The sequence below is a fragment of the Spinacia oleracea genome, chromosome 3, assembly GCF_020520425.1.
Source record: "Spinacia oleracea cultivar Varoflay chromosome 3, BTI_SOV_V1, whole genome shotgun sequence".
Classification (NCBI taxonomy): Eukaryota; Viridiplantae; Streptophyta; class Magnoliopsida; order Caryophyllales; family Amaranthaceae; genus Spinacia; species Spinacia oleracea.
The window spans coordinates 109,241,486-109,256,732 of NC_079489.1; the positions used below are offsets into that span (position 1 = coordinate 109,241,486).

Sequence of the window (15,247 nt, forward strand, 5' to 3'; positions counted from 1 at the left end):
GATGGCCATTCACTAGTAGAAAAAACACTTGTTGCAGCGGGCTTTTAGACCCCTGTTGCAGCGTACATTGTATGCTGCAACTGGGGGGCCTGCAACAAGTCGGACTTGTTGCAGCGTACAATGTTCGCTGCAAAAAAGTACTTTTTGCAGCGTACATATGCATGTACACTGTAACAAGTGTAAAAAATTTGGCCAAAATCTTGACTTGTTGCAGCGTACAAATTCATGTACGCTGCAACAAGTGCCAAAATTTGGCCAAAATCTTGACTTGTTACATCGTACAAATTCGTGTACGCTGCCATAGACCCCACCTGTTGTAGGGTACATCTATTTGTATGCTGCAACAAGTGTGAAATTTTGTTAAATTTTACACCCTTGTTGCAGGGTACACATATATATGTACGCTACAACAAAGCACTTTTGGCGGGAAAATTCTAATTTTGTTTAGGATACCTAGAATGCCTTGCACCAAATATAGAAACCTGTCACAACAATAATAAAATATCGCAACCTGTATAACAAATATAAAAACAATAATTGTTGTTTTGTATACATGAAACCAAAGTGCACGTACATTTAAATATATGTTCCAATTTCATTGTACGCATACATTTTAATATAAAAGATTGGTCTATAACATCTAAACCAACTCGATCAAGCGCGATCAGGCCAATAATTAATATTTGCTGGTAAAAAACTTAGCCCATTGCTCACGAACCACATCAATTTCCTCACTAGCTTAAGCCGCATTCCTCAGAGTATAGACCTTTACAAAAACAAAAATTTCAATAGATTAAATGCAAATTTAATATCACATTTTAACATTCAAGCACTAATGACAATGTCCTAATAGTCTAGAATACGAGTCAAGAGTAAGGAAAATGTCATTTTAGCCTAAATATGACCTATAACGATCCAATGAGCCTTAAATGTGCATAAATATATTGGAATGAGTTTAAAAAAGTTCAAACTATGCATATTAATCATGTGATAAGAATAAAATGAGTCCATAGGTTCTTTAGTTCAAAGTTGGGAGCGTAAATGTCATTTTAGCTCTAAATATGACCTATAACGACCCAATGAGCCTTAAATGTGCATAATAGTTTAGAATGAGTTTTAGAAAGTTAATACTATGTATATTAATCATGTAATAAGAATACAATGAGTCCTTACGTTCTTTAGTTCAAAGTTGTGAGCGTAAAATGTCATTTAAGCTCTAAATATGACCTATAGCGATCTAATGAGCCTTAAATGTGCATAAATAGATTGTAATTATTTTAAGAAAGTTAAAACTATGCATTTTAATCATGTAATAAGAATCAAATGAGTCATTAGGTTCTTTAGTTCAAAGTTGGGAGCGGAAATGTCATTTTAGCTCTAAATATGACCAATAAGTACCCAATGAGCCTTAAATGTGCATACATGATTGGAATGAGTTTTAGAAAGTTAAAAACATGCATATTAATCATTTAATAAGAAACAAATGAGTCCTTAGGTTTTTTAGTTCAAAGTTGGGAGCGTAAATGTCATTTTAGCTCTAAATATGACCTATAACGATCCAATGAGCCTTAAATGTGCATAAATAGTTTGGAATGAGTTTTAGAAAGTTAATACTATGTATATTAATCACTTAATAAGAATAAAATGAGTCCTTAGGTTCGTTAGTTCAAAGTTGGGAGCGTAAATGTCATTTAAGCTCTAAATATGACCTATAGCGATCTAATGAGCCTTAAATGTGCATAAATAGATTGGAATTAGTTTAAGAAAGTTAATAATATGCATATTAGTCATGTAATAAGAAACAAATGAGTCCTTAGGTTCTTTAGTTCAAAGTTGGCAGCGGAAATGTCGTTTTAGCTCTAAATATGACCTATAACGACCCAATGAGCCTTAAATGTGCATACATAGATTAGAAAGAGTTTTAGAAAGTTAATACTATGCATATTAATCATGTAATAAGAATAAAATGAGTCCTTAGGTTCTTTAGTTCAAAGTTGGGAGCGGACATGTCGTTTTAGCTCTAAATATGACCTATAATGACCCAATGAGCGTTAAATGTGCATACATAGATTAGAATGAGTTTTATAAAGTTAATACTATGCATATTAATCATGTAATAAGAATAAAATCAGTCCTTAGGTTCGTTAGTTCAAAGTTGGGAGCGAAAATGTCATTTTAGCCTAATTATGACCTATAATGGCCAAACAAGTTTCAAATGTGCATAAATAGATTGGATTGAGTCATGGAAAGTTAAAGCTAATCATATAAATCATGTAGTAAGTTTGAAATGAGTTCTTAGGTTCATTAGCTCAAAGATGGGAGCGAAAATGTCATTTTGGCCTAAATATGACCTATAATGGCCAAACAAGTCTCAAATGTACATAAATAGATTGGATTGAGTCTTGGAAAGTTAAAACTAATCTATGAATTATGTAGTAAGTTTGAAATGAGTTCTTACGTTCGTTAGTTTAAAGTTAGGAGCGAAAATTTCATTTTAGTCTCGTTTGATCGTTATATGTCATATTTTGACTAAAATGTTCTCACCTGCTTCTAAGTCTGCAAAACAATTTTGAAATTAGTCACATAAAAGCCTATTCAATGTTTGAGTACTAAGAATAAACTGCTGAAATTACATAATGCTGCTAAGAACATTCACAACCAAAGTTTTATTCTTTGAAAAAAATTTGGAAGGAAAATAAAAAAGTGCAGAAATTTATCAGAAGTGTGCAAATGGAATTACCTTTAGTCAATTGGAAAGCATGCACCGCGCACCGTTCTGCAGAATTGAAACAACCTTAGTACAGCTTGATCTGGTCCCTTGCTGCAACAAAATCCCAAAAAACACAACCCATCATTAGTAAATCCAGCATATTTAAACACAATTAGCAGATATTCAGACTCAATTTGTGCCACTCTTTCACACTTTGACATGAACCCCTCCCCTCCCCCCAAAACACACCAATTGAGAAGCAAAAACTGAGATGCAACCTTGGCTACTTTGGCACCACAAGCGGCGGCCAATATAGAGGCGCCGGTAGAGATATTTACAGTGTTTGCTCCATCACCACCGGTACCGACAATGTCAACAACATCCTCCAATCCGTCCACACTCTTGCAGTGTTTCATCATTGCATTTGCCAGTCCAACTATTTGCAAGTACACATAAAGTAATCACATGTTAAAAAAACAGGTATACTTTCATCAATCTCAAAATCAGTGATGACATTTTTAAAGTCAGAGTCCAATTGAAATTCTGGAATTCCATGAAAACTATATGCAATTCCACACAAGGTTGACACATGTAAAAACATGTATAATTTCATCAATCTCAAAGTCATCACAATCCAATTGAAATTCTGAGTTCCATTTGTTTGAAATATGAGAAAATCTACCAAATGTCAAAAACCCAAACCTTTTGTCGTAGCCCAATCTCATGAATCAAAACCTAGAAGTCTAGAACTTCATAAATTCTTAGTTCATACAGCCAACCCCATTTATTCTTTTAACTATTATTAATAACAAAAAAAAAAACCAATAATTTTTCCTCGTAATCACAAAATTAAAACCTCATCATTCATTGGAGTTTTACATATTAATTGCAAAAATAATAAGACTGTGACTTACTTCTTCATATGTTTCGCCTTTGGAACTAATGGCAAGAATGGTGTCACAAGCATAATTGGATTAGGTTTACCAACAAAGCTAACCTGGTACTGCTAATTTTAATGTTTAACCAGCTTTAGCTTTCAACCATGCTGCAAAACCATATATAACTAACCAAATCCCTAATGGAGTGCATTAAGTTGTCCACTACTTTTCAGTTTTCCAGCAAAAAACAAGGAGCCTAGCTTGATTCAGATGATTGAATAGAATTAAGATTTTTGCACTTAGCCTTAAAATCACGACAGGTTTTTCATTATTGACTTAAAAGCCTGGGATATCAACCCAAATCCAAGAACAACCTATGCCTATTTCCAAAATAGAAAAAGGGAGGGAAAGAAAAAGAAAGATAATACAAGAGCATGTTAAAGACCAAAAAATAAAAATAAGCAGAAACTTAACTGATTTTCATATTAGCTTTATGACTTATTTTTTCCCCACATGGAATACTTCTCCAGCTAATTCCATTAATTAATTAAATGAGAAAACGAATTAAATAATTAACCAACACCAAAGCACATGCAAGAAAAAAAATTAGATGTCTTACTTTTTTCCTCAACCGGCTTTTCCTTGCTGCCTCACGGTTCTGAGCAAGCCTTCGTAGAGTCTATAATAATAAATATTTAAAGATGTTACAAAAATGAAGCTACAAGATGTAAAATTGCATGAAAAGAGAAGAGTGAACAACTTCTAACCTTATGATCAATCTCCTTCGATCTGTCACTCGAATGAGAAGCTGTATGAGTTGATGGAACGGTATCAAACTGCAGTACTGCATAATAAGCGTCCGTCAGATTATGCCACAAGGCATTAGTTACATATATCAATAAATATAACTATCCAATAATGAGTTTGATCTTCACATGTAGCTCGAACCACTAGTAGAAAAAACACTTGTTGCAGCGGGCTTTTAGACCCCTGTTGCAGCGTACATCGTATGCTGCAACTGGGGGGCCTGCAACAAGTCTGGACTTGTTGCAGCGTACAATGTTCGCTGCGAAAAGTACTTTTTTCATGTACGCTGCAATAAGTGTCAAAAATTTGGACAAAATCTTAACTTGTTGCAGCGTACAAACTCATGTACGCTGCAAAAGACCCCACCTGTTGCAGGGTACATCTATTTGTACGCTGCAACAAGTCTGAAATTATGCCAAATTTTACACCCTTGTTGCAGCGTACACATATATATGTACGCTGCAACAAAACACTTTTTGTGGTAAAATTTTAGTTTTGTTTAGGGATACCTAGAGTGCCTTGCACCAAATATAGAAACCTGTCACAACAATAATAGAATATCGCAACCTGTATAACAAATATAAAAACAATAATTTTTGTTTTGTATACATGAAACCAAAGTGCGCGTACATTTAAATATATGTTCCAATTTCAACGTACGCATACATTTTAATATAAAAGATTGTTCTATAGCATCTAAACCAACTCGATCAAGCGCGCTCAGGCCAATAATAAATATTTGCTGATAAAAAACTTAGCCCAATGCTCACGAACCACATCAATTTCCTCACTAGCATAAGACGCATTCCTCAGAGTATAGACCTTTAAAAAGACAAAAATTTCAATTAAGCATTAGATTAAATGCAAATTAAATATCACATTTTAACATTCAAGCAACTAATGACAATGTCCTAATAGTCTAGAATACGAGTCAAGAGTAAGAAAAATGTCATTTTAGCCTAAATATGATCTATAACGATCCAATGAGCCTTAAATGTGCATAAATATATTGGAATGAGTTTAAGAAAGTTCAAACTATGCATATTAATCATGTTAAAAAAAGAAAGTGAGTCCATAGGTTTTTTAGTTCAAAGTTGGGAGCGTAAATGTCATTTTAGCTCTAAATATGACCAATAACGACCCAATGAGCCTTAAATGTGCATTAAAAGATTGGAATTAGTTTAAGAAAGTTAAAACTATTCATATTAATCATGTAATAAGAATCAAATGAGTTCATAGGTTCTTTAGTTCAAAGTTGGGAGCGTAAATGTCATTTTAGCTCTAAATATGACCTATAATGACCCAATGAGCCTTAAATGTGCATGCACAGATTAGAATGAGTTTTAGAAATTTAAACTATGCATATTAATCATGTAATAAGAATAAAATGAGTCCTTAGGTTCTTTAGTTCAAAGTTGGGAGCGTAAATGACATTTTAGCTCTAAATAGACCTATAACGATCCAATGAGCCTTAAATGTGCATAAATAGTTTGGAATGAGTTTTAGAAAGTTAATACTATGTATATTAATCATGTAATAAGAATAAAATGAGTCCTTGGGTTCTTTAGTTCTAAGTTGGGAGCGTAAATGTCATTTAAGCTCTAAATATGACCTATAGCGATCTAATGAGCCTTAAATGTGCATAAATAGATTGGAATTAGTTTAAGAAAGTTCAAAATATGCATATTAATCATGTAATAAGAATCAAATGAGTCCTTAGGTTCTTTAGTTCAAAGTTGGGAGCGGAAATTGTACGCTGCAACAAAAAGTTATAGCAGGGGGCTTTTAAAATGTACGCTGCAATAAACTTTTTTGCAGGGAACAATTAAATTGTACGCTGCAACAACCCTTTAAATGGTTTGACCCGCGTTGACCGATTGGTTGTTGAAGCGTATTAATACATGTACGCTGCAACAAGGGGGGTGCAATAGGGGTTTTTTCTACTAGTGAACTTCCCCAAATTCAACAAAATTAGAGGGAAAAGGGTGAATGTTCACTACAAGAGAGATTTTAAACCATTCTGCCATTAACAAATATCATAAAGATGATGAGAGATTATCCTGTTGTTTATTCATTTGTGTCTGCATCTGTTTAAATTTCAGTCATTGGACAGCTTTTGGTGGATGAGGAATGTTCATCTATAGTTCATCTCAATTGAAACATTTTAGTAAATTTATGGCTTGGATTGATTCATTCAACAATTTCTAGCAGACATTCTGACCCGTCCAAAAATCCTTCAAAATACAGAAAATTTTGTGCTAAGAACTGAATATGATTTCATCAAGCTAACCTAATACTAAGAAAAAAAATCCAGATTTGGGGGTTATCAATTGTAAACCAATAGAAAAATTGACACAATGTAGGGACAATTCGCCCAGCAACCTGTGACCACATAAATCGAAGAAACAATCTACAAGTAAACTAACATTGAGATAAACAGAGAGATCCAAAGTGGGACAACAATATAATTAACAGAAAAATGCAAAATTGAGAGCATATAGTCAAAAGTATTGAATACTTGAATTAATTGAAAATCAACAACACACCTTGTTGGGGATCTATAGCCTGCATATTCTTAACTGTTGAAGTCGATAATGATGAAACTCTGCATAAATACTAAATTTGATCCTTAAACCTAATCTGAAGAAATTAATTATGAAGCTGAGAGAAAAGAACTCATCTTTCTCTCCTTCAGTAAGCCATAGCACAGGAGAGAGAAGAAGCAGGTAAGAAGAGGAGGAGAGGGCAGAAAGCAGTAGGGTAAGGAGAGGGCAGAAAGCAGCAATGAAAAGCTCAATGAAAAGCTCTAATTCAGGATTTCAATTCGAAAATTACCAAACAAAATCAAAAACAAAATTTAGAAATAATGGAATTATGAAAGTGAAAGTAAAAGATCAAAGAAACAGGCAACCTCCTAATCGCGATATTCCGACAGCAACATTAGCAGGAACACCCACATTTACTTTTTTAGTTCACTTCAAGAGGTAATTTTGGTAACAAGTCTCACAAATATCAGAAGAAAAAGAGAAAAATACCTGACAGCACCACTAAGACCAAAGGGGATCATCCACACAAGTGCAGCTGTGTGGAGACTGCAAATAAAAGAGGACCAGCAGTCAGATGGTATAATCCCATTTGCTTAATTATCTTGGAACGTCAGCTCACATTGAATGTTTCTTATGAAAACTTAACATAAAGTGCTAACAATATTACATTAATCCAATAAGATACACCAGTTGCAAGGGAAACTCCTCAGTTTCCAAGACCACATTTGAAGACCAAAGTCCAGCAAACTGGCAAATGCAGTAGTGTAGTGATCCCTGCAGTTATCATCATAGGGAAAACGATGTTCTGGGTTTGTAAGAATCTCTGAAGTGAGTAAAGAAGACCATAAGAAAAGAGACCAGGGATCACGAATTCAGCATAGTGTCCGGCTTGAGCTGCAATTTGATCATCTTGACCAACTGCTAAAAGAAGTGATCTAGAATTTGCCCATATTATAGCCAGAAGAACGCTTACAGCAAGTACTCTGCAAGAGGAGTAAATATTTTGTAAATGAATCTTGTACTGTATAATATGAAAATCTTGCAAAGGAAACAAGTAAACAACACAAAAGCCTCAAACTTCAAAGACATGGAAAAATATGTAATATTATAACAATCAGTTAGCCACCAAGTCTCACCAACTAGCTGCATAGTATTATATTTAAACACAACAAGAACTATCCTACTACTGAAAAATAATGTTGTATAAGCAGATTTGAAGTGCTCCAAGTATCAGCTTCTAGAGTTCACTGAAAAACAGACTCACAAGGTTCTCAAGTTAATCAAATCCCCAAGGCTCTTGCGCAGAGGTACTCCAAGTTGGTTATCTTCCAATCCCCTGAATCAAATCAACCTACAATCGCAGTGCACAAGGCTCTCGATTCTTGAATTTATATTTACAAAGTATAAAACATAATTGCACAAAATAATTCAAATACAATTTAATTAGAAATTTAATTGAAAATACAAAAATAACAAAACAGACCGCTGCGGGCCACCACTGCGGGCTGTCGTCGGTCACTCACGCCGCTGCTGTGGAGTGGTTCCGAGTGGTGCTCTGCCGCCGATACGAAAATCCCTAACTCCCAAATCCCAAAATTCTAATTCACAAGCCCTAATTTCTAACTTAATTCCAAATTAAAATCCCGACAAAAACCCGAGATCTTGCTGGAGTACAACCGGCGACGGACAAGACCCAGCGGCGACTGGCAAGAACCATCGGCGATGGGCGAGACGCAGGGAAAGCTGAGGGAAGAAGAAGGGAGTACTGAGCGCGCGATGATTTAAGAATTTGGTCTTCGAGGTTTGAGATAGAACTAAACGTTTGGTTTTGCATTAACTTCGCAGCGAAAAATATTACAATTTGTAATTGCAGGGGGCTCTTACCATGTACGCTGCAAAATAAAAGGGTAATTGCAGGGGGCTTTTAGAATGTACGCTGCAAAAAATTCTTTTGCAGGGGGCAATTAATTTGTACGCTGCAACAACCCTTTAAAGGGTTTGACCCGCGTTGACCTACTGGTTGTTGAAGCGTATTAATACATGTATGCTGCAATAAGGGGGCTGCAACATGGGTTTTTTCTACTAGTGATTGTTGCTCTGAAATTCTTGAGATGGTACTTGGGATTGTCAGTTGATTTTGAACTTTGGAATATCATTGGCGGAGAATTTTTCTGGCAGATTCTGAAGGAAATAATGCCCTTGGTCCAAGTATGCATATAATATTAAGTTTAATAAATGCGGTTCAGTATTAATTGACAAGTAAATAATTCAGTGAGATCAAGTGAGCTGAATGCCTAGCTAGAGGCCGCTTCAGTTCAAGTGGAATTAATGATATTAATCCACAGCTTACTCTTGACTGAACCCGTAGGGTTACACAAATAGTACGTAAACGGATCAAGTATTTAATGGCATTAAATACTCCATCTATGGATATTCGGAATCGACGGATCTTGGTTTCAGTGGGAGCTGAGATCGTCATAAGCAAGAAATGAATACTCCGGAAACGATGATATTGCCGGAAACGGAAATATGGATCGTATCGGAAATATGAATATTATCCAAGTCATAGATGTTGCCGGAAACGGAAACATGGTACGTATCTGAAAATATTATTGGAAATGGAAATATTGCCGGAATCGGAAATATTGCCGGAAACGGAAATATTGTTAGAATCGGTAATATTATCGGAATCGGAAAATAATTCCGGAAACCAAAATATTAAATATTTGTTCGAAACGGAAATTAATTCCGGAATCGGAAATATTAAATATTGGTCGTATCGGAAATGAATTCAGGAACCGGGAATTTAATCGGAAGCGCATCGTACGAATTAAACATCGGACGAGGCTTGCTAGACGAAGGCCCAACACGAAGCTAGGCCCGCGCCCAGCAAGCCAAGCGCCCAACACGAAGGCCACAGCCTCGCCAGGCCCAGCGCAAGGTCAGGCCCAACAAGGCCGTAGGCGCGCGCGCTGGAGCGTATGCTCATGGGCTTCGAGGCAGCGCCCACTCGTGTGGGCCGCAAGGCCTGCGCGGGTGCGTGCGTCCCTCGTGGTCGTTCGACACTCGTGTTCGTAACGAATCCTAATCCTATCGGAATTCGTGCAATGATTAAATCCTAATCCTAATAGATTAAATTTATTATTTAGAGTTTAAATAGGATTCTAATTAATAAATCCATATCCTAGTAGGATTATAATTCCTTTCCATAAACTCTATAAATATAGGCCTAGGGTCACATATTTAAGAGACGATTATTGAAGTATTCAAGGTAAGATTTTTAAGCAAAATCAGCCAAACACTTGCACCCAAATAGCCGAAAATCTAAGCAACCTTAAGGGCGATTCTAGTTGGTCAAGCTTAAGGCGGATCCTGATGTGCTGCGGACTATCTATGGAGGGACGACACTTGGAGTCCTAAAGACTTGTTTTTGTTCGGTTCGGGCGCAGCTAGGGAGGGCACGCTACAAAGTGTATGCATCTGAATTATGCTAAATGATTATGTGTTAATAATATGTTTCCTGGCTTTATGGTTTTTCCGCATGATTTATGTTTATTCATATGTATCATAACCTAACAGATTCGCCTTCCCCTTGAGGTTATCCTCCATTGAGGTGTCGAAGTAGTTCTCTTGATTGGTAACCTTACTGACAAGACTCTCGATCTTCTTGGTTAAGTCATCAGTGGGCGCGCCCTGTTCCACGACACCCAGTCGGTTTCTTATGCTCTCCACATTGGCACTGAGGCTGGCAAAAGCCGTTAGGAGTTGAGCGAGTTGATCAGAGGCAGACATTTGGATTGTTTCTTGAATGGGACTGGGAGGTTGATTTGTAGGAGATGAACTTGTTGCTCGTTCGATGCCGTCTATGAGAGAGGCTAGGACTGATGGATTTCTTTTCAACCTCTCTCCTCTTCGACGAACCCACAGGATCCTTGGACTCCTATTTAGAACACACCAGACGATTTTAGAACTTGGACTTCCCGACACATGATATGATATGCATGCAATGAATGAGACCAAGACTTTGACTCTAAGTGCCACTCCGAAGATTCGGGATTTTGGATTTTGTACTTGTATTCGGTATTTGCATCCCGTTGGAAATGTTTGCGAGGAGCCTTCATTCTTTTGTGAAAGTTGACTATTTGTACTAGAACTTTGAATATCGAAAAAAGAATATTTCGACCTATTGGAAATTGGACTTATTTGAAGGGAATTTCAACCCGCTCAAGCATTTTGGAAATTGGACTTGTACTAGGAAATTGAATTTTGTATTATTTCAAGGGAATTTCAACCCGTCAGTATTTTAGGGGGATTTCAACCCATTGGACTTGGAGTATTTTAAGGGAATTTCAACCCGATTGAAAAGGGAATTGACTTTGTATTATTTCAATGGAATTTCAACCCGTCAATATTTTAGGGGGATTTCAACCCGTTGGATCTGGAGTATTTGAAGGGAATTTCAACCCGTGGGAGAATTGGAATTTGTATTATTTCAGGGGAGTTTCAACCCGTTGGAAGATTGGACTTGTATTATTTCAGGGGATTTTTAACCCGTGGATAGAATTTGAACTTGTATTATTTCAGGGGATTTTCAACCCGTTGAATGGAATCTGGAACTTGTATTATTTCTAGGGAGTTTCAACCCGTTGAAAATGTTATGAATTTTGTATTGGGGAGCAATGGAAAGCAAGATTTCTTTGTAGCTTGAAGATGAATTTGGAATTTGAATTTGGCTCGAAGTTTGAACTTTGAAATGGAAAGGACGCACTTTTGTATGTAGAACATGAGGCTTTGTATTTGGAAAATCCGGCATTATGCCGCCGTGGATTTGAAACATTGAATTTGGGAATTTGAAACTCCGGCATTATGCCGCCGTGGACTTGGAATCTTGAAGTATAGGACTTGAGGTTTGAAATATAGAATAGAAAAGTTGGCATTACGACGGCATGAATTTGGAATTTGACCCTTGAAGCTTGGAATTTTGAAAGGTCGAGTTGGAAAGTTGGCATTATGCCGGTATGGGCTCGGACATTTGAACTTGAGACTTTGAGATTGGAATTGGCAACTTGAGTTTGAGGTTTGAAGACTTGAATGTTTGAAATAGGAAATCCGGCATGACGCCGTTGGATTTGGGTTTTGAACTTGAAATTCTGACTAGAAAATCTGGCATTATGACGCCGTTGGATTTGGTCTTGACTTGAAACTTGAGACTCGAAATTTGAATTAGAAAATCCAGCATTATGACGTCGTTGGATTTGGACTTGAAAATTGAGGTTTTGGACTAGAAAATTTGGATTTGAACTTGAAACTCGAAATTTGGACTAGGAAATCCGGCATTATGACGCCGTTGGATTTGAACTTTGAAAATTGAGGTTTGGATTTGAAAATTTGGATTGAACTTGAAACTCAAAATTTGGACTAGAAAATCCGGCAATATGACGCCGTTGGATTTGAAATTTGAAAATTGAGGTTTGGATTTGAAAATCCGGCATCATGACGTCGTTGGATTGAATCTTGAACTTTGAAACTTGTAATTTGGACTCGAAAATCCGGCATTATGACGCCGTTGGATTGAATTTGGAATTTGGCATTTGGAATTTGGACTCGAATATCCGGCATTATGACGCCGTTGGATTGGATTTGGAATTTGGAACTTGGAATTTGGACTCGAAAATTCGGCATTATGACGCCGTTGGATTGAATTTGGAATTTGGAATTTGGACTTTGGACTCGAAAATCCGGCATTATGACGCCGTTGGATTGAATTTTGAATTTGTGCGTGAGGCGTGTTTAAGGGTTTTGAATCAAATGGAGTGACACTCCTAAAGACCCTAAAATCGGCAATTTAGATGTATGAGGTTGGAATGATGCTCCTAGGGGTTTGGTTTCCTAGTTGGAGACTAATTGGTTTTGGCAAGCTAGAACTCGAGGTTAGCCATTCACGCGTGTAATGACGCCCACACAATGCACAAGTAGTACGTTGTCACACTAATCATGAATATGAATGCGACATGCAAAGTTCTCAACCTAAGTTCGTTCTAAGTTTTGTATGATGCAAGTGGTCGGCTTTGTGTGTCAAAAGGTACTCGGCTAATAGACGGATTCGGCGACAAGCTTGCACATCCGTCTAAGGGAAGTGTGTGTCGGCAGACGACTTCCATACTTGACATTCCCGATGGAGAGTCACCATTTTGGTGCCCCCGGGGCTAGCCCGAATGTAGAACACATCCGTTTGGGCAAAGGTAGAAATTAATTTTGCACAATATGGTTTTTGAAAAATGCATGAAATGCCTATAAATTGAAATTGAAATTGAAATCGTACTTGAATTTGTATTTGTGTAGGGAGTTTTTTTTGTGCAAAAACTTGTTTCCCGTTCTACAAAAGGGTCGGTTCTTTAGAAAACCATAGAATTTTTGTACCTCGAAAGAGTCTCCACCAAACATTATTTAAAGTCTCGTTTGGAAAGACCGCGAGTGACTCTATTTTGGATAAGGCTTTGAATCCTCGAAACCGATGGGTGAGATCCGGGCACGGGAACAAAATGCTTATTCCGCGAGCTTTAGAAATATTCAAGTACGTTGGCACAACATTTTTCGAAAATATACCCTAGATTAGACTATGTGGGTTTGAATTTAGAGCAAATAGAATCTCTAATTGTATGGTGGTCACTTTGCTTTAAAGATTGATTTAAGGAACCTAAGGCCGGTTTGTTAAGCGTGATGTAACCTTTGTACTTTGTTGTATTTAGCATGAGCGGTGATGAAAGCAATAAAGAAAATAAAGCAACATCACAATACTAAATAAAGTGCGGAATTAGTGAATACAAGACCCCCTAGAAAAGGACAAGGGAGTAGGTCCACATTGCCTAGAAAGGGACTAGGCAAGTAAAGATGGGGAATTGAAAGTGCGGAATTTAAATTGCGATATTGAAATTGCGGTATTGAAAGTCGATATTGAAATTGCGGTATTGAAATTGCGATATTAAAATTGCGGTATTGAAAGGTGCATAGTTGAAACTTGTACTTGGGCACATGAGATTCGAACGCCAAGAGGCTCCTTAAAAATAAGTGCTCCCGACACGAATTCAAAGCCAAAAATCTCAACTTGGGAGAGGTTGCTGAACCCAAATATCCTAGATTTTGCATGTTAAACTTGAACTTGAAAGCTTGAATATTGAAGTTTTGAACTTGAAATAATTGAAATTTGAACTTGAAAGGATCCTAGTTTAGGGAAGTAACCATGAACAACCCTAAACATGGTGGGATCTTGAAATTTGAAAACTTGAACTTGTATATTGAAAAATGGAGTTTTGAATCTGAAAAGACTAAACCTTTAAATGTTAAAAGGTGTCATCTTTGATTACCCCATACTTGAAGGTGATTCTAGTCCAAAGAGGTGATTGTAAACAACTTTGGACATCCTTGAATCTTGAAAGTTTGCATTTTGTATTTTGAAAAAGTTTGTATTTTTAGAAAACATGTATGATTGTTGCAAATGGTGTTTTTAATGATAAAAAACACCAACTTGCTAATCATTTTGAAATCAAAGCAACATAATTGTTTAGAATGGGATTCGGATTTACCTATTTAGGTTTAGGCAAGAGCTCCCAATTGCTTAGAATTTAGGAATTTTGTATGTGTTTTTGAGGAGATTTTGAGTTGTATTTTGAGGCTTAATGTCAAAATTACGACGTTGTATTTTTTTTCTCCTCCTCATTATGCTGAAAATGAGGGGTATTTATAGGGGGAATGGGTGCAAGGCGCCAGCACACGCCAGCGCAGGGCGCTGGACCAGCGCAGTGCTCTGCTGACGTGGCTTGAATGCCGCCAAAGCAAGGACGCGGGCTCCATCCTTGTTTCGTCTTGTAGTGTTGTACCTGTTGTACAATAGTACTAGGTTTGGATTTTTGTATTTTCATGGAGGTTAAGGCATCATTTAGCGCCTAAAAACAAGCCTTTCTCGGGTTTTGAATTCCGATTTTATGGGACGGGGCCCGACATTCTCGGTTTTGTGGGTCGGCGCCCGAATTTGACTTGCCTTATATGATTTTGAGTGGAAAAGGCCTCGTAAAACCAATGGGATGGTTTACTAGATGAGGTTGTGAAGGAAATAATGCCCTTGGTCCAAGTATGCATTCTATGTTAAGTCTAATAAGTGCGGTTCAGTATTAATTAACAAGTTAATAAATTCAGTGAGATCAAGTGAGCTGAATGCCTAGCTAGAGGCCGCTTCAGTTCAAGTGGAATTAATGATATTACTCCACAGCTTACTCTTGACTTAACCCGTAGGGTCACACAAATAGTAC

The 15,247-nt window shown here is 36.9% G+C and overlaps 1 long non-coding RNA gene across 2 annotated transcripts; it reads right to left on the bottom strand.

Annotated features, from left to right (window-relative positions):
- Window positions 1-494: 494 nt before the first annotated feature.
- Window positions 495-8,409, bottom strand: LOC110800923 (uncharacterized). 2 transcript variants are annotated; one of them, XR_008930865.1, is made up of 8 exons: window positions 8,206-8,406; window positions 7,609-7,924; window positions 7,431-7,487; window positions 4,356-4,432; window positions 4,208-4,267; window positions 2,989-3,146; window positions 2,741-2,821; window positions 495-766 (listed from the first exon to the last, which is right to left on the bottom strand). It is a non-coding gene; the product is annotated as an uncharacterized lncRNA (long non-coding RNA). The 2 variants fall into 2 exon arrangements; XR_002536792.2 differs by having other exon boundaries at window positions 7,431-7,924; window positions 8,206-8,409.
- Between the last annotated feature and the right edge of the window lie 6,838 nt (window positions 8,410-15,247).